The sequence below is a fragment of the Tursiops truncatus genome, chromosome 1 (assembly GCF_011762595.2).
Source record: "Tursiops truncatus isolate mTurTru1 chromosome 1, mTurTru1.mat.Y, whole genome shotgun sequence".
In the NCBI taxonomy this organism is placed as follows: Eukaryota; Metazoa; Chordata; class Mammalia; order Artiodactyla; family Delphinidae; genus Tursiops; species Tursiops truncatus.
Window position 1 is genome coordinate 176071121 of NC_047034.1, and position 23607 is coordinate 176094727.

General features: G+C 43.0%; 1 protein-coding gene and 1 pseudogene across 9 annotated transcripts in view; one reads left to right on the forward strand and one right to left on the reverse strand.

The window, feature by feature from the left end:
* KIF1B (kinesin family member 1B) overlaps positions 1-12751 on the reverse strand; it is a 154690-nt gene extending 141939 nt beyond the window's left edge. For 6 of the 9 annotated variants that reach the window (XR_012328077.1, XM_073796220.1, XM_033843487.2 and 3 more), the window contains exon 1: positions 12427-12751. The gene's annotated coding sequence lies outside the window, so the exon portion shown is untranslated. The remainder of the gene's footprint in view (positions 1-12426) is intronic. The other 3 variants (XM_073796231.1, XM_033843493.2, XM_073796228.1) reach the window with 1 other exon arrangement.
* Positions 4434-4792, forward strand: LOC117308815 (small nuclear ribonucleoprotein G pseudogene; annotated as a pseudogene).
* Positions 12752-23607: the final 10856 nt, after the last annotated feature.

The following is a 23607-nucleotide window of genomic DNA, read 5'->3' on the forward strand; positions in this document are numbered from 1 at the left end:
AAATGACTACCCAAACATTCCAGGAATCACTGGTATTTCCTACAGCACTTACAGTCCCAAACACATTGTGAGAACACTGTTATCACTTTACACGACTATATTCTAGCTTGTATGTTCTTTAATAGCTTCCCAAAGTGAATATCCTATTCCTTCAAAAATCTCTTTGAACTTGGGTTCCTTGAAAAAGTGGCTAATACCAAGTCTGGGCAAGAAATTTCAAGATGATTCTGGGACATCTTAGTATGACCACAAGCAAGAAATCAAAGACTAATATGGGGTCATGGCAAAAAGACACAAGTGCCAACTTAAAGGAGCTCCCACTGGACAAAGATGGGATAATTGGAGCATAAAAATACATACATACATACAAACACACTGCATATGGACTGAAAAACATTAAATATATAAATTCATGAGTTCATAACGATACTTTCAAAAACCTCATTATTCTGAAAACTGGCAAATAAAACAAAAGAACAGAGCATGCGTACAGTCTGTGTATCCTGTATAAACTATATTCCAGGACAGTCAAATAGACAACGAGGACAAGCTCTTCTTTACAGAAAAAGTCTGACTAATAAATGCAGAAGAAATGACAGAATTAGAATGTCACCAATTCCCAACCCTACTAACATAAAGGTTCTCTGCATCATCACTATCTACTAAAAAAGCCTTAAACGAAAGGTTGGTTGATAAGGGAACATTATATTGTATGATTTAGGCTGACAAAATCTGAACCAAATGATCATCAATCTTAACATCACTAAAAGTGGGGCACGTTGGTGGCCTATGCCTCCTGATGTGCTGCAGTAGGAAACACACGGCACCAGCTAGTAAATATTATCCCACTCCCCTTAAAAAAAAAAAAAAAAACTGATAGAATCAAGCCTCAGTTTATAGGACATATAGGGAGCAAAGAAACAATTTAAATGATACCTAGAAGATACAATCAGCCAAACCCAGAATACAGAAAAATCTACAGTTCAAGTCACCCAGTTTCTTCAATTAAATAGCATGATTTGGGGGAGAGGGGTGGTAATAAAAGAGACTTAAATGTTGACAATTAATGAATATTGTAGATATGTAAATTTTAAAAAAAGAAAACTTTCTTCTTTTGTGTTCTATTCGGGGCCTACCAAAATGTTCAATGCTGCTAACTAACTTACAAACCGACAACAAAGGCTGATACCTCCTTGCTAAGCTTTAGATTATAAAGTACTATTTAGATATAAAGTACTAGGAGCCGAAATACTAACCTCTTTACTATTTAAAGTCCCCCACACATATACTTTTCAATAGTTGTTTCACTCTTCTACCCAGCTAGCCTCCTGGCATACCATTCAACCTAACACACCCAAAGCCCAAACATCTCTCCACCTCCCCCAGCTCTTCCACCTCTTTTCTATTTCTTTTAATGTTCTCACCATTTTCCTGTTCCCACACAGGCCAAAAAGCTTGTTTCCTCTATCCATCTAATCAACTGCCAAATTACATGGCTTCCACCTATAAAAATCTCTCTCCATTTCTACCACTGCCATACCATCCCTTTTACACCTTCAATACATCTCACCCAAGACCGTTAATCATCTTAACCACTTTTTCTCTTTCTTCCTCCTACCCCAACCATACTACACAATACTGCCATTTTCATATATTCCATCCATACTATGCAATGCTGCCAGATTCACACTCCTAACGCACAGGTCTCTTCATATCACTGTCCAGTTTCTCTACTGTCTACCAAGCAATGACTGAACTCCTCACCAGTGGCTCTCAATGTGTTCTGTAACATAAACCACCTATTTTTGTGTGTGTGTGTGGTACGCGGGCCTCTCAGTGTTGTGGCCTCTCCCGTCGCGGAGCACAGGCTCCGAACGCGCAGGCTCTAGACGCACAGGCTCAGCGGCCATGGCCCACGGGCCCAGCCGCCCCGCGGCAGGCGGGATCCTCCTGGTCCGGGGAACGAACCCGTGTCCCCTGCATCGGCAGACGGACTCTCAACCACTGCACCACCAGGGAAGCCCAAACCACCTATTTTTACAAGCCCACAAAACACTGCCTTCCATCCACTTTCCTTAACAACCACCCACCAGAGGGTTTCCTGAAAGCATCTCATGTTTTTCTGTCCCTGTGCCTTTGCTCCAATGCTCCTTCTACCTACTGTACCCTTCCTCCTCTCCTGTTCTTCTCAAAATCCAACTTTTCTTCCAGGACCTTCTCATATGCTACTCATTTCTAAAGCTTTCATAGATTCTCCCCACCTTGCAAACCAAATGCAAATGCTTCTCCATTTAATACTTCTCAACTCATTGACCTTACCTAGGGCAAAATGAGTTATTTGTTTTTCTTTTTTTTTTAAATAAATTTATTTATTTTATTTATTTTGTTTTTGGCTGTGTTGGGTCTTCATTGCTGCACGTGGCATTTCTCTAGTTGTGGTGAGTGGGGGCTACTCTTCTTTGTGGTGCATGGCCTTATTGCGGTGGCTTCTCTTGTTGCGGAGCACGGGCTCTAGGCACGTGGGCTTCAGTAGTTGCAGCACGCAGGCTCAGTAGTTGTGGCTCACAGGCTCTAGAGCGCAGGCTCAGTAGTTGTGGCACACGGGCTTAGCTGCTCAGTGGCATGTGGGATCTTCCCGGACCAGGGCTCGAACCCATGTCCCCTGCATTGGCAGGCAGATTCTTAACCACTACGCTACCAAGGGAGCCCTGTTTTCCTTATCTCTGCTGTAAATTTTAAGTTCCTTGAGGACAAGACAGAATTTTAGTCACGCTTTTAGTCATTCTTCTTTGTAAGTGATAGGTATATTTTTAAATTACTTTCCCAAAACAACCTGAACCTAAGTACATTTTTTTTTTTTCTGATTTAACTGTCCTGTGGTAAAACTGCAACCATCTTCACAAGTGAGTTAAAATTTTATACAGTAACAAGAAACTACAGTTAAGTGGACTACAGAAAGTGTTACTTTGTTACTTCCCTAAAACTACAAAGAGTATCTCTTTTATAATGGATGTCCATCAAAGAATTACAGTTTCAAAACTCCCTGATCTTTTTAAAAAATTACCAATTATATAAATCTGAAATCAAGTTTAAATTCCAGTGAGAAACAATAATTACAGAATATTTTTAAGAAGTTATAGGAAAACAATAAAAATTATAATACATTTTCCAAGTTTCATAGAGCCAAAGGCAGGTAGGAAAGGTAACCATACATACTCTAAATCACTTACACAGCCTCAGTTCTAGGCTGTTCCTCTGACCAGTTTTCCTTCCTTATGACATACGATTAGAAGCATTAGGAAAATGGAATGGAGCAAAAATTCCAGAAGCCTTCACTAACAGTAAAGGGATAATAAAACATTTAGATCTAATTCATTTGAATTTTTCTAAATTTTTGCACAATTGCTTAACTTTGACCTTGTGCAATTCTCTCTTGCCCTCAGAGGCACTCTGGATTATTAGGAGCCTAAGGAGAAGACTAAATGACTTCTCAGCAAAGTGAAAAAACAAGAATGAAATAATCTTAGATTTTTGGTTGGTTGGGTTTTGTAATATCCCTTTTTTATAGAAAACAGCCAGAGTTATATTCCTAAAACAGAGGTCAATGCATGTCATTCCCTCTCCTTAAAAGCATTCAGTTGGTTTCCATGGCCTCAGAACACAACCTAAAAATTCATGAGCCTCCACAATCCAACCTCCTTCCCCAGTCTGTTTTCACTGCCCAACTTTAAGCCTTCTCCACCAAGCACCTCTTACTACACCAAGCATGTGATGCTTGGAAGCTCACTCTCCCTTTTAACCTATTACAAGTCCATATCTTTTCTTTTTTTTTTTGCGGTACGTGGGCCTCTCACTGTTGTGGCCTCTCCCATTGCGGAGCACAGGCTCCGGACGCGCAGGCTCAGCGGCCATGGCTCACGGGCCCAGCCGCTCCACGGCATGTGGGATCTTCCCGGACTGGGGCACGAACCCGTGTCCCCTGCATCGGCAGGCGGACTCTCAACCACTGCGCCACCAGGGAAGCCCCTACAAGTCCGTATCTTTTGAGGACAAGGTCAACTGTCACCATGAAGCAGGAAGCATTAAGTCATACGTTCCTTAACATCCCCCTTTCTAAGCTAAAAGTCATACCTTCTTTCTCTTTGCTCCCTAAAAATGTTGTGTTGATTCCTCATTTTTCTACTTATTTCATTCTGCCCTACGTTGCAGTCAGTAGTTTACTTAACTCTCATACATTGATACTTTATTCAGTACATGTCTGTCACAACTGAAAACATAATTTAACCAAGAAATTCAGTCTTTTAAATTCAACATTCACACAATTTGCTATATCCCCGCAAATTTACAATATCAACAAGCAGTCTATTTAAAAGATAATCTTTTCTAGTGAATTACATTTTAAAGAATGAATTAGGGGTGAGGGACAACTCGAATTCCGTTTGGAGGCATCTTTGAGCTCGTCGAGTAGACATCATGAGCAAAGCTCACCCTCCAGACTTGAAGAAATTTATGGACAAGAAGTTATCATTGAAATTAAATGGTGGCAGACATGTCCAAGAAATACTGAGGGGATTTGATCCCTTTATGAATCTTGTGATAGATGAATGTGTGGAGATGGCAACTAGTAGGCAACAGAACAATATTGGAATGGTGGTAATACGAGAAAACAGTATCATCATGTTAGAAGCCTTGGAACGAGTATAAACAATGGCTGTCTTCACCAGAGAAATCAACTGCTTCCACATGTCTCCTCTCCACATTTTACTATGATGAAAATTGGATCGTGTACATTTTCTTACTGAACTTTTTTGTTAAATTTCTGTAATAGTCAAAAAAAAAAAAAAAAAAGAATGAATTAGGGAATTCCTGGCAGTCCAGTGGTTAGGACTCGGTGCTTTCACTGCCGAGGGCCCAGGTTCAATCCTTGGTCAGGGAACTAAGATCCCACAAACCTTGCAGCATAACCAAAAAAAAAAAAAAGAATGAATTATAAGAAAGAATAAATGTATACTCCAAAATAAATATCTGTAGCTAATGAGCCCGTTTTGAGAGGGTGTGAAAATTTCCTTGTTATTATTAAAGTTTTGCATCTCTTGGCCTAATACTCTCCTTGAGGACCAAGCAGGCTTTAGGATCCAATATTCTGTGTCACTGACCATGCCTATACTGACAAAATGGCCCCCAAAATGTGAGAATTCATTTTTGTGTGTGTATGAATTTTGTGTGTGTATGTATGTCTATTCTTGGTCTTTGACTCTGTGGATAAAAATCAGCCATGAGCCAAGCTGTGAAAGCTCAAAAGGGATCACATGTTAGAAAAACCTCTTTCTGCATTCTAACCCAATGCCAAGAATCAGACTGCACAGGAAGTTTCCTGACAGATCAGATTTTCAATCTCAAATGAGATTACACTAGCTCAGTCAGGCTCCCCAACTGTTTTAACCACTATAGAAAATAACCTGAAACAATTTTTAGATTTATTAGACACATGTCTTCCTGTCACTGCAATTAAGAAATCAAGAACCTTCCTTTTTACTGGTGACATGCTTTTATTCTCAAAAACGAAGAAGTACATCCAGAAACAACAGCTCCTATGGCCTAAGGCTTAAAATAAACCACTCTAAAGTTTTTCATTGTTTTCTTATCTTTCACTGTTTGGATGGTTAATACTAAGCTCTGTCTAGAAGTCAATTCATTTTACTATTTGAAGCCACATCCTATAATTTTCTTTTAGCAGATCCACTGGGAGCTCTGCCACCCAAAACCCAATATTCCACTGAAGCTCTTCTATTGTCAAAGTGGATGACAACAGCTACTCCTGGAATTGTCCAGGTTAAAATGAACTCAGGTCGGCTATGATGTAGAAATGGAAGTTTCAGTCAGAGCTTAATCCAAATTTGGTATGAGGCAAGGTTCTTTCTGAAATCTGCCTGTGACCGCACCTACCTGCCTGGTAGGTAGCTCACCAGCTGGGCAAGAACACAGGTCAGACTTTTCCATGTGTCAACAATGTGTCAATCTTGCCACATGATAAACCAGTACCCAAAGCTTAATAGGTATGTTTTCATTGAGATGACAACACAATACAAGTATTCCAGGTTCTCACCAGGGTTATTAAATAATGAGTTTTCTGCTGGGATACTCAGACTTATCTTTACATAAAGTTATATACGTGAACCACGTTAGTCATATCCTTCATAGAAAAGACTTAAGTTATATTTTAATGTTGTATTCTCAGTGCGGAAAGCAGGTGGATTACTTTTTTAAATAGGACTTTGAAGAACATTTCTTCCTTTTACTTAAAGACCTGCTGAAAACACTTAGTACATATATCTTTCTATCAGGGTGTCTATAACACTTTTCTCTTAGAATTTCTTTAGAATTCATTACCAGAAAAATAGTTCCTCTTGACAAATCATTAGCTTTCTTTTACCAGAATGAAAAGTGTATAATTTCTCTTTCCCTTTTTATCTTGACTTTCAAAAGTTTCAAAACTAAGTTACAATAACCACACTATACAAACTTACACATATACAAATTGTTGTAATTTGTATATTTACTTTTTCCTCCTGTCACATACATTTTTGTTTCTTCTCCATGTTTAACAGCCTCACCGTATATATAGTATTGTGGTAAGCTGCTCAAAACCTTTTTAAAAGCAGTAAGTGATATAAATTATAACTATATAGAACTTTCCTGTAATAGCCTAATCTGCTATTTATTTTAACACTGAAAATACGTTATGTAGTCAAAATTCTAGTTCTTAAAAACAAAGTAAGCCTTTAAAAGTTATACAAAAATTTGTGTTGAATGAATGATAGCCATGTGAATGGCCAGAAAAGCACGAGGCCCAGGAGACTGCAACCAGCCCCACAAAACAGAAGCAGACAAAGGAGGGAGTGAAGTGAGCAACAATTTCAATACAGCACAGGCGTGAGGCGTGCCCCCCAAACCCCCACCCCCCCCCCACATCAGCAACAAGGGCTGGAAACCAGAGCATGAGCAGTGTTGGTGAAGTGGGGGGATCACTGCAGCTAGTCTGTGGTGGGCTGAGGAGTAATTAGGAGGCAAGGAATTGGAAATGCAAGTATCCTCACTGTTTCCAGAAGCTGGCTGTGAGGACAGGAGAGACAGCCAGGAGGGAACAGGGATGAAGCAGGAATTTTTCTCCTCCCACCCCATTGTATTAATACGAAAGACTTGGATGTTTCTATCCTTTATTCAGCAGCTACTTATGAGGTGCCTACAATGTAACAGGCAGTTCCAGGAGTCTGGGATAAATCAGTGAACAAAACAGATAAACATCCTTGCCATGGAGTTTTCCTTCTAGTAGGGGAGAGGGGACATTAAAATAATAACTTAAGTTATTACACAGAATATTCGGTGATTATAAGCGTTATGAAGGAGGAAAAGTACAACAAAGTCGGGGGGCTCAGGAGTGTGGTTAGAAGGGGTGCCATGCAGGTGCCATAAATGAGGTCAAAATAGGCCTGTTGAGGTAGTGAGGTTTAAGCAAAGACCTGAAGGAGGTAAAGGAATTAGCCAAGCAGATTTCAGGGAAAGAGTGTTCCAAGCGGAAGAAAGAATCAGAGCAAAGGCCCTATTGTGGGACTGCGCCTCCTGTGTTCAAGGAACTGTGTGTGGGGAAACAGCGAAAGAGGGAAAGAAAAGTAGCCAATACAGCAAGTCCCCAGAGATTAGAAAAGGCAGTGATATACAAAACAAGCCAAGGGGTTAGCTGAAGTCAGATAGAGTAACCTTTCCCTTGAGACTGGAGGAAAGAGGGTAGAAAGAAGGCAGAATGTGAGCGTTTGGCGTGGGGTGGGGGACAGCAGAGCCAAGGACCTCACTATGGAGAGCGAGGGTAGTCTGAATTGTTTTCTAATTATGGTAGGAAGGAAGGCCTCAGAAGTTTTCAGTATTTTCTCAGAAAAGATGCCTGCTTGGTACATGATTATGTGATGAAGCAAATGAGGCTGTTCTGGCTCCTGCAGAATTATTTCATGCTAATACAGCAGGCAAGATTGTCGAAGCAGGTACTGCTGTGGTTGGTATTCAGAGTTGCTGTATCCAAGGAATGTATTTTCTCAGAAAAATAACATAAAATCAGGACTTGCTTTTAACTTCAGAGAAGAAACAATTAGATCAAACCTATCAATTCATTCAATGTCAGAAGGCTATAAAGATTTATGGGCACAGGGAGATCAGCTCAGGGCTTTGTGACCACCTAGAGGGGTGGGGTAGGGAGGGTGGGAGGGAGACGCAAGAGGGAGGAGATATGGGGATATATGTATACGTATAGCTGATTCACTTTGTTATACAGCAGAAACTAACGCAACATTGTAAAGCAATTATACTCCAATAAAGATGTTTAAAAAAAAAAAAAAGAAGGCAGAGAAGTTTGTAAGCAAAGGAAGGGGAAGTGGGGGAATTCACGCCTTTTCTTTCCTATGAGGCTATAGGTAAGGTTTATGCCAAGTATGGGGCAGTGAGGAGGCCTAACTAAAACGGTCAAGATTTTTGAAAAGCCAGTGTGGAGAACGGGTGAGGGAACCGAGCAGAAATGCTTTGACAGACACCAAAGACAGACTCAGGGGAAACCTAAAACTACACATCAACTGTGGTACCCATCCCCAGCACTGTGTGAGGTTTCTCCATGACACAGAGGAAAAAGGGAGGCTACCGATGATAGGAATGATGCAAGGCTGGCATCGGCACGGTGGGTCTTGCAGAACAATACAGAAGAATTAAAAACTTCAAGTGCTAGTAAGAAAATGGCTGAGACAATGCACCCAGAAATCACAGTGGAGAAAAGGAAGACAAAGAAGTAAAATCTGAAAAGGGCCAATGGACCAAAGACTTGAGGTGGGAGAACACACAGCAAGAGACTACTAAAGTGAGAGCTGTAAATTATCATAATTGAAGGTCTGAAGGTGATGACATGTTAGAAGATATGGTCACAATACTGAATTACTGGAACAGAATGAAGCCAACGTTTGCTTGAGCTGAAGTCAAGGAATTTTAAAGTTAAGAGTAGTTATAAAGGAAGATCAGCATAGTGGTCACTTACTACTTCTAGTGACCCTGGGGAAGTCATTTAGCCTCTGTTTCAGTTTCTTCATCTGTAAAATGGGGATAACTGTATCTATTTTATATGGTTGTTATAAAGATTAAGTTAGTGAGTAAATATAAAGTGGTTAGAAAAGAGCCTGGCACATAGAAAGAGCTCAATATGAGTAAGCTATTTTATCATTATTGTTGTGGTTGTTTATACAGTCACGGACGTCTGCCAGGATGATGTCAGAAATTCGGATGGAAGGGAGAAGTAAGACAAGTCGTCAAACAGAGCAATGGTAGGTGAAGGTGTTGTTGAATGATACACTTTGGCGTAAAAAATGTGATATCATATGTAAAAAAATTCTAAAATCTATCAGACATTTACAATCTTGTGACTTAAAACATATATACAAACCACTACAAAACAATAACAAAAGTACCAATCGAGTATTAGATAGTTAAGTATTATATGGCAATACACAGAGGGAAGAGGCTCTGACTGAAAATCATTGAAACCACCATGGCAAGGGCAGCAATACACTAAACTGTACTACAACAGAAAGGAGTTGGAGTTAACTTGATCTTACCATATCCATAGGCACATGGTAAAGTGAAACTTCCTTGAGAGTAAAGAACTAAATCTCTACACACACTCTTAATTAACTGGTAATGAATGCGTAGAAGTGAGCATAAACGAATTACTGGGCCATTAATCGAAAAGTCCAACTCAGAAGTCCAAAGAACCCTTGGCAGGTTTTTGCTATTACAGTCACATCTGTTTCATTTATCTTCTACTGATGAGCTGCACGAAAAAAAAGTTCTAAATATGTATTTATTCACACTCTTTTATGAACTCCAGAAATTCACCAGTATCTGTACCAACAAGGCCATCTTTTAAAGAGAACTACATGAAGTAGATATGCTATACCTTTCCCTTCAGAGCCTTGTGAAATTACGTCACATCAGTGTACAAGACCAAAGGGATATGCTTACTCCTGGAAAAGACCTGCTGTGATCAGCAGCCTGGGAAGGGGGTTTACAAACAAGGCAGGGGCACTTTGTTGTCCTTTACTTTGTACCCAGGACAAGACCAAAGCAGGATGTGAGCTAGAAAGCTTTGGCCTTGGAGAGACTCTGTTGGCACTCTTCTTGGCAGTTTATTCCCTGCACATATTCAAAGTGGGAAAGAGAAAAGAGAGAAAAAAGGAAAACTGCATTCATATCTGGTCTTGAAAAGGAAAGTTTGCTTGGAAGCTGTACTTAATTGGATAAACTTTGGAAAAACATTCATCAGAGCAGAGCTGCACAGACTCACAAAATCTTGCCTCCAAATCAGACTCACAATCAGGTCTGATTTTACCAAATGCTGAAATTATGTTTAACCACAATTCTTCAGATCTTTTCTACTAATAAAGTCAATGTCAAAATTCAAATCTTAGAAGTATTTCTTAATTGGGGCATGGAATTTAAAAACAGACATTCTGTATTTCTCGCATGTTAACACAATGCAAAAACCACTAATTTCTGTTGAAGCCATGTTTGATTCAACCAAGTTTTAAAAGGAAAACTTAATGATAAAATAAAAAATAAAGTGTTAAGACTCTTCTTAGAAAACCTTATCTGAAAATGTTTAAGCAGTTCAACTTTAGTTACAGGAATTTATTCATTAAGAAATGGAGTTTGAACGAAAGCGAAGGGCACAAAGAAGGCGGGCATGCCATTCTCCAGGACTTTTCCACATCTAGGATGTAGGAAAAGACAGATTTATAGGCTCACACTGAACTCTTATTGATCATATCCAGATCTTTTTTACAACGCCAACATGTGTGCAATCTTCATATTCCATCCTTAACCTGTACATTACCAATTTCACTTGTCTCATAATCCAACAGCTATACCAAGTTAATTAGGGAGCATCACCTCGCTTCTTAGAGAACACAAGATTTTATTATGACTAAGCTAAGTTGACAAAATGCCAGCCTTTATATAAAATATCCACCATGATATCACCTCTTAAGAGCTATTCAAATCCAATCACCATACTTTCATGGGGCTCAGACAGACCCATCTAAGACACAAAACATGTTCAGTATCAGCAGAACAGCTGCCTAGAACAGTAAGAGATATGTGAGCAAGGGATCTGTTGACAATCTAATTTCAGCTACCTCGAGATTCCACAAAGATGACAACCTGCGGCCTCAGAAATACTGCTGCAAGCTTCTACCATCATCAGAATATTCCAGTTTACTTCACCTCTGCATCTCAGCTACTCTGAACATCTATCCACCCGACACAACATACTAATTCCAGGCCTCCATCCTGATAAACTGGCCTTAGCAATCCTCAGATCTGCCTCTGTACAAGTCAGGCATCGTCATCCCTTCTGTGTCCATAGCACTGGTCATAGAAGACGAACACAGAAACCCATCATTTCACCCCAACAAGAATGGAATCTTGAAGGCACTCTGCCCTGGAACCTCAATTAGCAATTCACCAAGGAGAAAAAGTGATTTTGGAGTTCCATTCTGGTTTTAGGGCCCGGAATGTTTTGTGTGGCACGAACAATGACTGGCTCGCTGGAGCAACCTCCCAACCCCCCCAGTCTGGCTGTGGTGCGGCCCGTCACCCTGGAAGCTGCCAGGGCTGTCACTCGGTGCCTTCCAGCAACCGGACCTGGCTCCTAAAGGATTTGTCAGATCATCCTCCCAATATGGCTGCTAGAGTAATCCCGGGCTGCCTATCGCCGAGACCACACCAGCCTCCCCACGGCTGGCCAGCATCCAACAAGCCCCCTCCCTTCCCACCGCGCCCCTCCTCTCCAGTCCTTGCGCCATCGGCTCCCCCCTCCCACGCGATACCCGCTCCTGCCTTCATCTGGCAAAAGGGCCCAACCACATTCCTAGCCGAAGCCCCGATGCCAACCAAAACCGGGGAGAGGGGATGGGGGGAAATAATAAAGGGTAGCTTCAAGACGGAGCAGAGCCGCAATATGCGCAGAGAGCCCGGCGAACGGGCCGACAGCGGCGGCTCGGCTGACCTCTGGGCACGGCCGGAGCCTGGCGGCTCAGGGGTAGCGGAGGGCCGGTGCGGGGCGCTGCGGGGTACCCGGCAGGCCGCTGGACCCAAGCCCGGGGCTCGCGGGAACGGTCCCCCACCCCCGAGGCCAAGGCTCCCCAACCCCGCCCCGCCCCACCCCACCCGTTGCCCCGGTGGGGCAGCGCCCTCAGTACTCGCGGCTCCTGCCCGGCTCGGAGCTTCCCCCGCTCGGACCCCGCCGGCCCCTGGGCCGGCCGCCCCTCCCCCCGGGCGGCCCCCTCCTCAGGCCGGCGGCGAAGCGCCCCCCGCCGCCCTCCCCGCCCCCCGCCTTACCTCAGCCGCGCTGCGGACAGACGGACGGGCGGGCGGGCCGGCCAGTTCAGCAAGCGCCGCGGCGCGCGGGGGCGCGGGGAGCCCGGCACCGACGCTCCTCAGCGCGAGCAGCGGCCGCCGAGAGCCGCAGGGCGCCGCTCGGCAGCCCCATCACGCATCGGGCCAGCCCCGCACCGAGGGCCGCGGCGGGCGGAGGGTGGGAGCACGGGAGACCGGGGCGCGGCGAAGGGCCGGCGGTGGCGGCTTCGGCGGTCGGGGAGAGGCTCGGCCTCTCGCTGGCACCTCCCAAGACCGCCGCCGTCTGACTGCCCCGCGCCGGTCCCTGCGAAGCTCCGCCTGCAGCCGCCGGCGCCGGACACCGCCCGGAGCCCTGCCGCCGCGCGTCACCTCCGCCCGCCCCGGCGCCCGCAACTGACGCGGGCAGCGACCAATAGGGGTGCAGAGCTTGGGGTGGCCGGCCAATCGCAGGAGAAGCAGGAGAAGGGATGCGGCGGGGAGAGGCGGAGACTGCGGGGCGCCTCCTGGTGGCTTAGAAGCCGGAGGGGGTGCGGGGGTGCGGCGTGGGCGAAGGCTGTGCCCGGAGTCCCCTCCAGGTTGACCCCCGAAGGGCGTAAGTCGGCAGCAGGCGCGCCGGGCTAACCCGATCATCCGCCTTGTAAGCGGACAAAGCAAGCCTAAGTGGGGCGGGGCTGTGGGGGCCAGAGGAGCAGAGACGACTGTGAGAGGCGGCCGAGTGTGGAGTCATTGTCCGTTTGGAAAACATCTCACGCGTTGAAGCCGCCGAACGCGGCGCAGTCGGATCGGAGCTGAAACACGCAAAGGGAAGAGTGTATGATCCCGCAGAAAGCCTCCCGGCCTATTCTTATCGAGCCCGATCACAGCACCTCCCACACGCCACCTTGGGAGAAAAGGCCGAATGAGTAATGGAAAAGCATGACTTAGTGGGCTTTCAACTTGTCTCCTTGGGAGACCGAGTAAGGGCCGCGAGTAAAAGAACAAAATGCTTTGTATCGCCCCGAGTTAACCGACCGAGCTCGCCTTTGAGAGATGCCCTTGAAGGAGGGTTATTGGAATTCAGAAACCCGGAGAACACAAGCGCTCTGGTAGCGATTTTTAAAAATCAGGTTTAGATTCAGCTCAAAAGAAAAAGCCCACAACTGTTCATGAGAGGTACAATTCGGTACTTAACAAAATATTAATTCAGCGGTAATATGTGAAATTATCATGCCAAGCATCACTATTTTATAAGGTTGTGAAATGCTTTTGATTTACTAGCAGAAATTTAAAGTAAAATCGGATTTTCCCCCTGAATTCAATACAGTATAGGATGTAAAAAGCCTTCTTTATAAGCATAGACTCTAAAACATCAAAATTAAGTTTCTACACTAATAATTTTGGAAGATTTCCACCCCCGCTAAAGTCCTCATACTCGCCATCCAGTCAACATCTATTGAACATTTCTCATTTCATTTAGAATTTAATCTTCACCTATCCACAAAAGGATTTGACATAGCTTACACTGAAGCATACAAACAATAAAACTATATAGCATTAAAGTAGGAGTAAAGTTAATAATATTTTAAATAATAAAAGGCTGTATGGTGGGGGCACTGTCTGAATAAGGGGAACACATAGAAAGAGAAAATAATATTAAAAACCAGAGTCAAGGGCTTCCCTGGTGGTGCAGTGGTTAAGAATCTGCCTGCCAATGCAGGGGACACGGGTTTGAGCCCTGGTCCAGGAAGATCCCACGTGCCGCGGAGCAACTAAGCCCGTGCGCCACAACTACTGAGCCTGCGCTCTAGAGCCCATGAGCCACAACTAGTGAGCTCGTGTGCTGCAACTACTGAAGCCCGTGTACTGCAACTACTGAAGCCTAGAGCCTGTGCTCCACAATAAGAGAAGCCACCGCAATGAGAAGCCCACGCACCGCAACGAAGAGTAGCCCCCACTCGCCGCAACTAGAAAAAGCCCGCGTGCAGCAACAAATACCCAATGCAGCCAAAAATAAAATAAATAAAATAAATAAATTTATTTAAAATAAAAAAAAAAACAGAGTCAAGAGAGCACAAAACCCAGAACAAAACCCACTGAGCACAAAACCCAGCTCCTAGCTTCCTAAAAATAAAATAAATAAATTTATTTAAAATTAAAAAAAAAAAAAAAACAGAGTCAATGGAGCACAAAACCCAGCACAAAACCCACTGAGCACAAAACCCAGCTCCTAGCTTCCTAAAGGCCAACACAAAAATGAGCTTACAATGAGTTAATAAACAGAAGCTCATCAATTCATCAGTAGAAACCAACTTTTTCCTTAAAAAAAGAGCTCTTTGCATAAGTACTCTGATAAGCACCATGGAGAGTTACAAAACCTTGATGGTAGTTAATATTGTTTGAGCTCTCAATGGAGCTCAAATTAAAAAGAATCTAAAACAGTGAAGGGAATGTGGTGGTAATCATCCCCAGACAAATTAAGCAAAAGCACACAGAGAAGGGTCAATAGAGGCAGATTAGACTGTTCTAGGTTTCAAGATGAAAATAGCCTGGTCTGCATAAGCATTTTGCCCCTCTGACAGATGAAGTCACTCTGCAGAGCCCTTCAGTTTCTCAGATTACAGATTTTGTACAAAAGCACCTCTCTAAAGTCAGAAAGTACTAGAAAATTGAATTTAGCCATGGCCCAGTAGAGTTATCCCTAGAATACAAGGAAAGAACACCAAAATATTTATTAATGTGATGCACACAGCCATGCTACCACAACTAATAAGGTTTCTGGATACAAGATCAATATACAAAAATCCAAAGTGCTGTTTTTCGTTAGGAATAGACATGATATAAAGCGATTCTGTTAAAAATAGCAATAAAACTATTAAATGTTTAAGGATAAGTTGACAAAAGATGAGCAAGACCCATATGGAAAAAAGTTGTACAACTGTATTGTTGAAACGCATTAAAGAAGACCTAAATAAATAGAGGTACTGTATTCTTTATTTGGGGGCAGGAAGAAAATATTATAAAGATGTCAGTTCTTTTTTTTTTCTTGGCTGCGTTGGGTCTTCGTTGCTGCATGCGGGCTTTCTCTAGTTGTGGCGAGCGGGGACTACTCTAAGTTGCGGTGTGCGGGCTTCTCATTGCGGTGCCTTCTCCTTGCAGAGCACGGGCTCTTGGCACGTGGGCTTCAGTAGTTGCAGCACACGGGCTCACTAGTTGTGGCTCATGGGATCTAGAGCGCAAGCTCAGTAGTTGTGGCACAGGGGTTTAGCTGCCCCGTGGCATGTGGGATCTTCCCAGACCAGGGATCGAAACTGTGCCCCTTGCGTTGGCAGGTGGATTCTTAACCACTGGAGCATCAGGGAAGTCTTATAATTTCAGTGAATATTTCAACAGGATTTTTCATGGAATTTGACAAGGTGATGGTAAAATTCAAATGGTAAATCTATTCCATGTCCATTTTGAAAAAATCATATGCTAGAACAAATCCAAGAATATCCATGGCAATTTTGAAGAATGAGGTGTGGGGATTTGCCCATAAGTTAGCAAGATTTTCTATAACATCATACTAATTAGAATTCTGTTGCATTGGCACAAGAATATACAAATACAGAAATGGAACAGAATAGAGTCTAGAAACAGACCACGTGCATATGGGAATATAACATATGACAGCATTGGCATTACAAAGCAATGGAGAAATGATAAACTATAAATGTTAGTAACTGATGTGGAATAATTGCTTAACTATATGGTAAAATATGTGATCCTTACATCACACCAAACAAAAAATAAATCTCAGGTGGACTGAAAGCCTAAATCAGAAAAACAAAACTGGGCTTCCCTGGTGGCGCAGTGGTTAAGAATCTGCCTGCCAATGCAGGGGACACGGGTTTGAACCCTGGTCCAGGAAGATCCCACATGCCGCGGAGCGCCTAAGCCTGGGCGCCACAACTACTGAGCCTGCGCCCTAGAGCCCGCGAGCCACAACTACTGAACCCATGTGCCACAGCTACTGAAGTCCATGCGTCTAGAGCCCGTGCTCTGCAACAAAGAGAAGCCACCACAATGAGAAGCTCGCGCACTGCAACGAACAGTAGTCCCCGCTCGCCGCAGCTAGAGAAAGCCCACGCACAGCAATGAAGACCCAACACAGCCAAAAATAAAATAAATAAAATAAAAGAAATTAATTAAAAAAAAAGAAAAGCAAAACTGTAAATGGTTTAGTAGGAAATATAAAATATTTTTATGACCTTGAGATAAAAGAGAAAAAAGTATTATTAATCACAAAGGACTGATGAATTTGACTATAATTTTTAGAAAACACTTCTATGTAACAAAAGATATCATAAAACAAAGCAAACAGCAAACCATAGATTGGAAAAATATATTTGCAACACATTTCACCAATGAAGCATTCAGAATATATAAAGAAATTCAATCAATTTACAATAATACAAATCAGTATGAAAATATAAACAACCTAGCAGGAAAAAAATGTGCAAAAGGTTACGAGTAGAAAATTACAGAGGGGAATTCCCTGGCAGTCCAGTGGTTAGGACTCGGTGCTTTCACTACCAAGGGCCGAGGTTCAACACCTGGTCAGGGAACTAAGATCAGCCACGAAAAAAAAAAAAAAAAAAAGAAAGAAAGAAAAGAGAATTCACAGAGGAAGTTATGAAAAGACACCTAACTCACTGGAAATGAGATAGCATACCACATCCATCTAATTGCCAGAAATAAAAAGCGTAACAATACCAAGTTATGTCAGGGAGTGAAATGGCCCGACTTCGTTAACAACCAGGCAAAGAGAAGATGAGCATATCCCTCTAAGCCAGCAATTCCTCCTCCAGTGTATACCCTAGAGAATCTCTTGCATAGACAGATAAGAAAACAGATACAAGAATGGTGTTTGCAATATTGTTTGTAATAGGGAAACATGGAAATATCCATCAGGAGGAGGATGGATGAATAAATTGTGATGCAGTCATAGAACAGAATAGTACATGGCAGTAAAAATGAATGATCCAAAAAAAAAAAAAAAGAATGATCCAGAGCTACTTTTCTTTTCTTTTTTGGCTGTGCCTCGTGGCTTGCAGGATCTTATTTCCCTGAGCAGGGATTGAACCCGCGGCCCCAACAGTGAAAGTGCTGAGTCCTAACCACTGGACCACCCAGGAACTCCCAAGAGCTACATTTAACAGCACACCTTCAGCAGTCAGGGCCCAGTCAGGAAACAGAAACCGTGACAGTTGTTACAAATACAGCAGATTTAATAGGTGAAATGGTTATCCAGATGCCCCCAGGCTCAAAGAGAAAAAAAAAGGAGAAGGGATGATAACTCAGAGACTAGAAACTGTAGGAAGGTGCTACACCCATAAGCATTGGGAGAACAAAAAGGAGGAGGGGGTGTTACCAAAGCTAGGAGACTCGAGGGAGGAGGGGCCAGGACTGGAGCTGGGGATGAAAAGCAGGGGCTGCTGCATCAGCAGAAAGCACCAGAAGAAAGGAAAGAGCAAAAATGAAAGAAAAACCATGACTTCTCTCATCTCAATACCTCTTACTGGCAGAACCCAAAGGGAAATCAACTGGCAAAGGAGCTTGAGAAATACAGACTACAGAAGGGTGGGTACAGGGCTGAGAAACAATAGGTAAATACCCAGCACAATGAAGCTGAGCAAAAAAAAAAAAAAAAAAAAAAATTATGTGTGCCGTATAATGTCATTTATATATAAAGTTTGAAAACATGCAGAAGAACACTATACTATATAGTCCTATATATAGTGTATATAGGACTATATTCATGTACAGTCGAAAACATGGGTGAGAATGATAATCACCAAATTCAGAATATAGGTTATCCCAAGAGAGAGAAAAGAAAGGAAGCAGGACACAAGAAACATCAACTCCATCTATAATATTTTATTTCTTGGGAAAATAAATGATCCGAGGATGGGAATGTTGATGGAGTTGGGTGTGGATACGTGGGTGGGTATCTTTGTGCTAGTCTCTATCCTGTACTGCCTGTTACAAAATATTTCATCATTTAAGAACAATATTTGTCCTAAGGCATCCCAGCTCTGATCCCGCCAGTAATCCTCTGCAGTCTGGGTCAGCAGCTGGATCAGGGAGACTGACCAGTGGCAGCTGGACAAAGCATGAAGGGCTGAGTGGGCGGGAGACCATAATCCTCTCTCTGACCTGGTTTTAAGATGCGCTGGTCTCACAGCCTGCTATGTAAAAGGCCACCACATCTTGGCCAAACATTTGGGCTTCCTGACTCAGAGTCTGTATTCATTCAAAGCTGCTGCATGGGGAATTCCCTGAGAGGGGGTCCAGTGGTTAGGTCCTCACGCTTCCACTGAAGGGGGCACGGGTTCGATCCCTGGTTGGGGAACTAAGATCCCGCATGCCACACGGTATGGCAAAAAACAACAACAACAACAGCAAAGTAACTGCCGCATGCCACCACTTGCACTGACAATAATGTAGGAAGAGCTCATTTTCATTTCTGGGAGAACTAAGACTGCAGTCCTCTGCAGAATTATCCGTGTCCATAAAGAGAATTATTTTCTGGTTATTTTAACCTAGATCAGGTAACACATGTATTTAAGTCTTGGACATATTGAACATTTAAAAATAGAAACTGCTTATATTTTTGGACATAGGAGGTCGCCATGTTGAAGTAGAAAAGATCTGGGTTTTTTTGTTTGTTTGTTTTGTGTGTGTGTGTGTGTGTGTGTGTGCGTGTGTCTTTTATTTATTTATTTTTTAATATTTATTTATTTACTTGGCTGTGACGAGTCTTAGTTGCGGTGTGTGGGACCTTCGCTGCGGCAGGCGGGATCTTTAGTTGCGGCATACATGCAGGATCTAGTTCCCCGACGGGGGGATTGAACCGGGACCCCCTGCCCTGGGAGCGTGGAGTCCCAGCCGTTGGATCACCAGGGAAGTCCCCAGATCTGTTTTTTTATACAAAGTCCTTGTAAATATTAATTAGTTAACATCTATTTGATATAAGTACGTGTGTACAGATTGTATTAAACACTGTATTAAATAACAATTTAGAGCTCAAGATAAATCAATAAGTGCTCTTTTTTTTTTCCAGTGAATACTTCGATAGAATGCAGTCTGGTTTAACTCATTAATATTAATATACAGTGACACCACTTATGCTGAGGTTATTTGGAATCAGAGAATCAAAACAGGAAAATATTTTAGAACTGGTTAGCCCACTTCATCAGGAAACCGATGAGCACAGAAAGCCTTTTAGTTTGCAGAGGACTAATTTTTTTTGATGGCTTCAACTACCCAGAATCCAGAAGGAAGGAAAAGAAAACCAACCAAAATAGATGTTTTAAAACTCAAACATCTTATTCACTGGAAATTTCCTCAGGCCCGCGTTAAATACCTCTTTACTTATGTTGCGCCACTAATACTTTTTTTTTAAGTTTTTTTTTTTTTGTGGACCATTTTTAAAGTCTTCATTGAATTTGTTACAGTACTGCTTCTGTTGTTTATGTTTTGGTTTTTTGGCCACGAGGCATGTGGGATCCTAGCTCCCCAACAAGGGATTGAACCCGCACACCCTGCATTGGAAGGTGAAGTCTTAACCACCGGACCGCCAGGGAAGTCCCCTGCACCACTAATTCTAACAAGTTCCACTGCCTGAATTTTTAGCTAATGAGATCAGTGGAACAAATTGGAAAGGGGGCATTGCAACGCTAGAAGTGAAGCTTACTACAACAAGGACTAAAATATTAAAAGCACACGTAAGATCTCAAAAAACCTGGCTGCCTCATAACGCTTGGATCCAAATGACTTTTAGCTATCTCCAAAAACCAAACTAATACAAAAACTGAATTCTGGTATTGTCTAGAATAGTCAAAATCATACTGCAGGATATAAACACAATTCTGGAAAAGTAATTTCAAAAACATGTTGAGTAGGGCAAAAGTGACACCTTTGAAAATAAGTTTCTAGTCTTCTAGACAGCCCTGAAAAGAAAAAAGTCTCCGCCTGGACCACATTCTCTAAAGTTGTTAAAGGCAGTAGCAAAATGAATTGGTGTCATTTTCCCCCCTTTTTCTCCAATGCTCAATTCATTTAAATATAGAATATCAGTTTAACAAGTAATATATACAACACAATGCAGGTTAGCACAATTGCTATGATCACCCTGGCCCTGAGAACGACACTGTAAGTGCCAAAAAAATCCATGCAGAAGTAATGAATCAAGAACCAAGCACCAGGGCTTCCCTGGTGGCGCAGTGGTTGAGAGTTCGCCTGCCGATGCAGGGGACACGGGTTCGTGCCCCGATCTGGGAAGATCCCACATGCCGCAGAGCGGCTGGGCCCGTGAGCCATGGCTGCTGAGCCTGTGCTCTGCAACGGGAGAGACTGCACCAGTGAGAGGCCCCAAAAAAAGAACCAAGCACCAATATTTTTGTAGACTAAAAGAAATGGGAAATTTTAATTTGGTGTGTTCTCTTAGTTCCCAATGATTAGTGCAAGATTTTGTTTTAATCACCTGCTGGCTCTTTGCAAAAACAGTCAGCAGTGATCAATATGTCTGGCTTTTCCCCTGGTCCTAACTGGGGACCCATCATTTCAGCCAAATAAGAATCTTCTGCATAGATTCTCCTCTTCTGAATTGCAGTTTACGTATAATTTTTCTGTAACAAGCATTTTTACTAATTAGGCACAACCTTGTATCAATTAACTTTGGTCTTAAAGCCATGATTAAAGAAACCAAATTGTTGTTTCTGGCAATTGCTGTGCCAGTGACAGATGGCCCTAGAACACATGGGAAGAAGATGGTGCCTGAAATGGGCTCCCTACAGCTCCAGAGACATGCCAGCTGCCAGGAGGGGTCCTTAGGACACAAGAATGGGGACACTCCAGGCAAAACGGAGAGCTGGGAGCGTGATGTCCAGGTGAACGGGGCTCAGCAGAGTCATGATATGTAAGATGACCCCTTCAAATCCATCATTCCCAAATCCCCATTCCAAGGAGACTATCCTGAAGACATAGCTTGGCCCAAAGCTCCAGCTTTCAGACAGTGCCTCCCGGGAACTGCACTTTGTTACCCTTGTTTAGAGCACAACCACTTGAGATGAATATATAATTCCTGCTGAGAGAAAGCATCTACTGCAAAGAGGAAGTAGAGAGGGGTTGAGAGCACCTGGCCTTTACAATCCAACTGTTTGGATTCTAATTCTGTCACTTGCCATGTGCCCTTGAGCACATAACCCTTGGTTTCCTTATCTCTAAAATAGGAGTGAAGATAATACCTAATTCACTCTTTACATTGTATGAATCAAATCAGAGTATGAGTGTAGGGAATTCCCTGGCGGTCCAGTGGTTAGGACTCAGCACCTTCACTGCTGAGTGTCAGGGTTCAATCCCTGGTCAGGGAACTAAATTCCTGCAAGCTGCGCGGCATGGCCCAAAAAAAAAAAAAAAAAAAAAAAAGTGTGAGTGTAAAGCACACTGTCCAGTGCACTGTCATATTCATAATAATAAAGCCATAGTCTCATCGAGTCAAAAACAAGCTCATTGACTCTTTCTTCTCTCTTCCCCTAAGTGAGCTTATTTCTCCTTTCCCTTGTTTCCGTATCTACTGATTACAGTCACAATATCTAAAATGTTTTGATGAAATACACCTGCTTCATCCAAGCTACGGGATCGTGAGCAAGTCAATATCTCTAGACTTCAGTTTTTCGTTTTTTTGTGGTTTTTTTTGCGGTACGCGGGCCTCTCACTGTTGTGGCTTCTCCCGCTACGGAGCACAGGCTCCGGACGCGCAGGCTCAGCGACCATGGCTCACGCGCGCAGCCGCTCCGCGGCATGTGGGATCTTCCCGGACCGGAACACAAACCCGCGTCCCCTGCATTGGTAGGCGGACTCTCAACCACTGCGCCACCAGGGAAGCCCTAGACTTCAGTTTTTGATCATTAAGTAAGGCGATTAGAGTAGATGAGTTCTAAAGAACTTTCGGTTCTAATATCTTGGCCTTCTGTACTTACTGGATTTTTTCCTTCCTCTCCAGAGAGACCAAGAGTTTAAACAGATGGTAATGATGGTGGTGCCAGTGATGATAGCAGTTGGTATTTATTGAGCATTTACTATAAAGCAAGAACTGTATTAAGCACTCCACATTATCTCACTTGATCTTCACAACAGTCTATAAAACAGGTACTCTTCTTGTTGCAAATTCATATATAAGGAAACTCAGAGAAGTTATGGAGACTGGTAAATGGCCTCCCAACGGTACCAGGTCCCAATCCCTGGAAACTGTAAGTATTACCTTATATGGAAACAGGGTCTTTGTAGATACAAATTTAGTATTTTGAGGCCAGGAGACTATCCTAGATTATCAAAAATGGGCCCTAAATGCAAGCATGTGTATCCTTATAAGAGGAAGGCAGAGGGAGATTTGACTACACATACAGTAGTGAGGAAAAAGAAAAAAGGGACTTCCCTGGTGGTCCAGTGGTAAAGACTCTGAGCATCCAACGCAGGGGATGTGGGTTCGATCCCTGGTCAGGGAACTAACTAAGATCCCACATGCCTTGCGTGTGGTGCAGCAAAAAAAAAAAAAAAAAAAAAAGTGGGGAAGGCAGTCTGGCCACAGAGGCAGAGACTGGAGCGATGCAGTCACTCCAGCAGTCTCCCCAAGCCGGAAGAGGCAAGAGCCTCCAGAAGCAGCATGGCCTGGCCAGTGCTTTGATTTTTCAGCCCAGTGATAGAGATTTCAGAATTCTGGCCTCCAGAAATGCGAGATCATAAAATTCTCTTATTCTAAGCCAACTAGTTTGTGGTAATTTGTTATAGCGGCCACAGAAAACTCATACAGAGATTAAGTAATTTATTCATGGTCATGGTTAATAAGTGGTGAGAGAGTCAGGATTCAAATCCATGAACATCTGGCCCCAAACACTACGCTCTTCAGCACAGCACGGTCCCCCCTTTATAATACATAAAACAGACAGACACTGACAAAGTACTAACTATCAAAAAAGGAAGAAGCAGAAAAATTGGAATTCCATCAAAAGCAGGGTAGCATTCTGGCTGATTCAACCAAATCCATTCTCTCTACCGCAAACATCTCAGCTTTAGAAGCATGACTTTAAAAGTTCATTCTCCCACACACTTTACATCGAAATTAGGTCATACCTGCCTCACAGC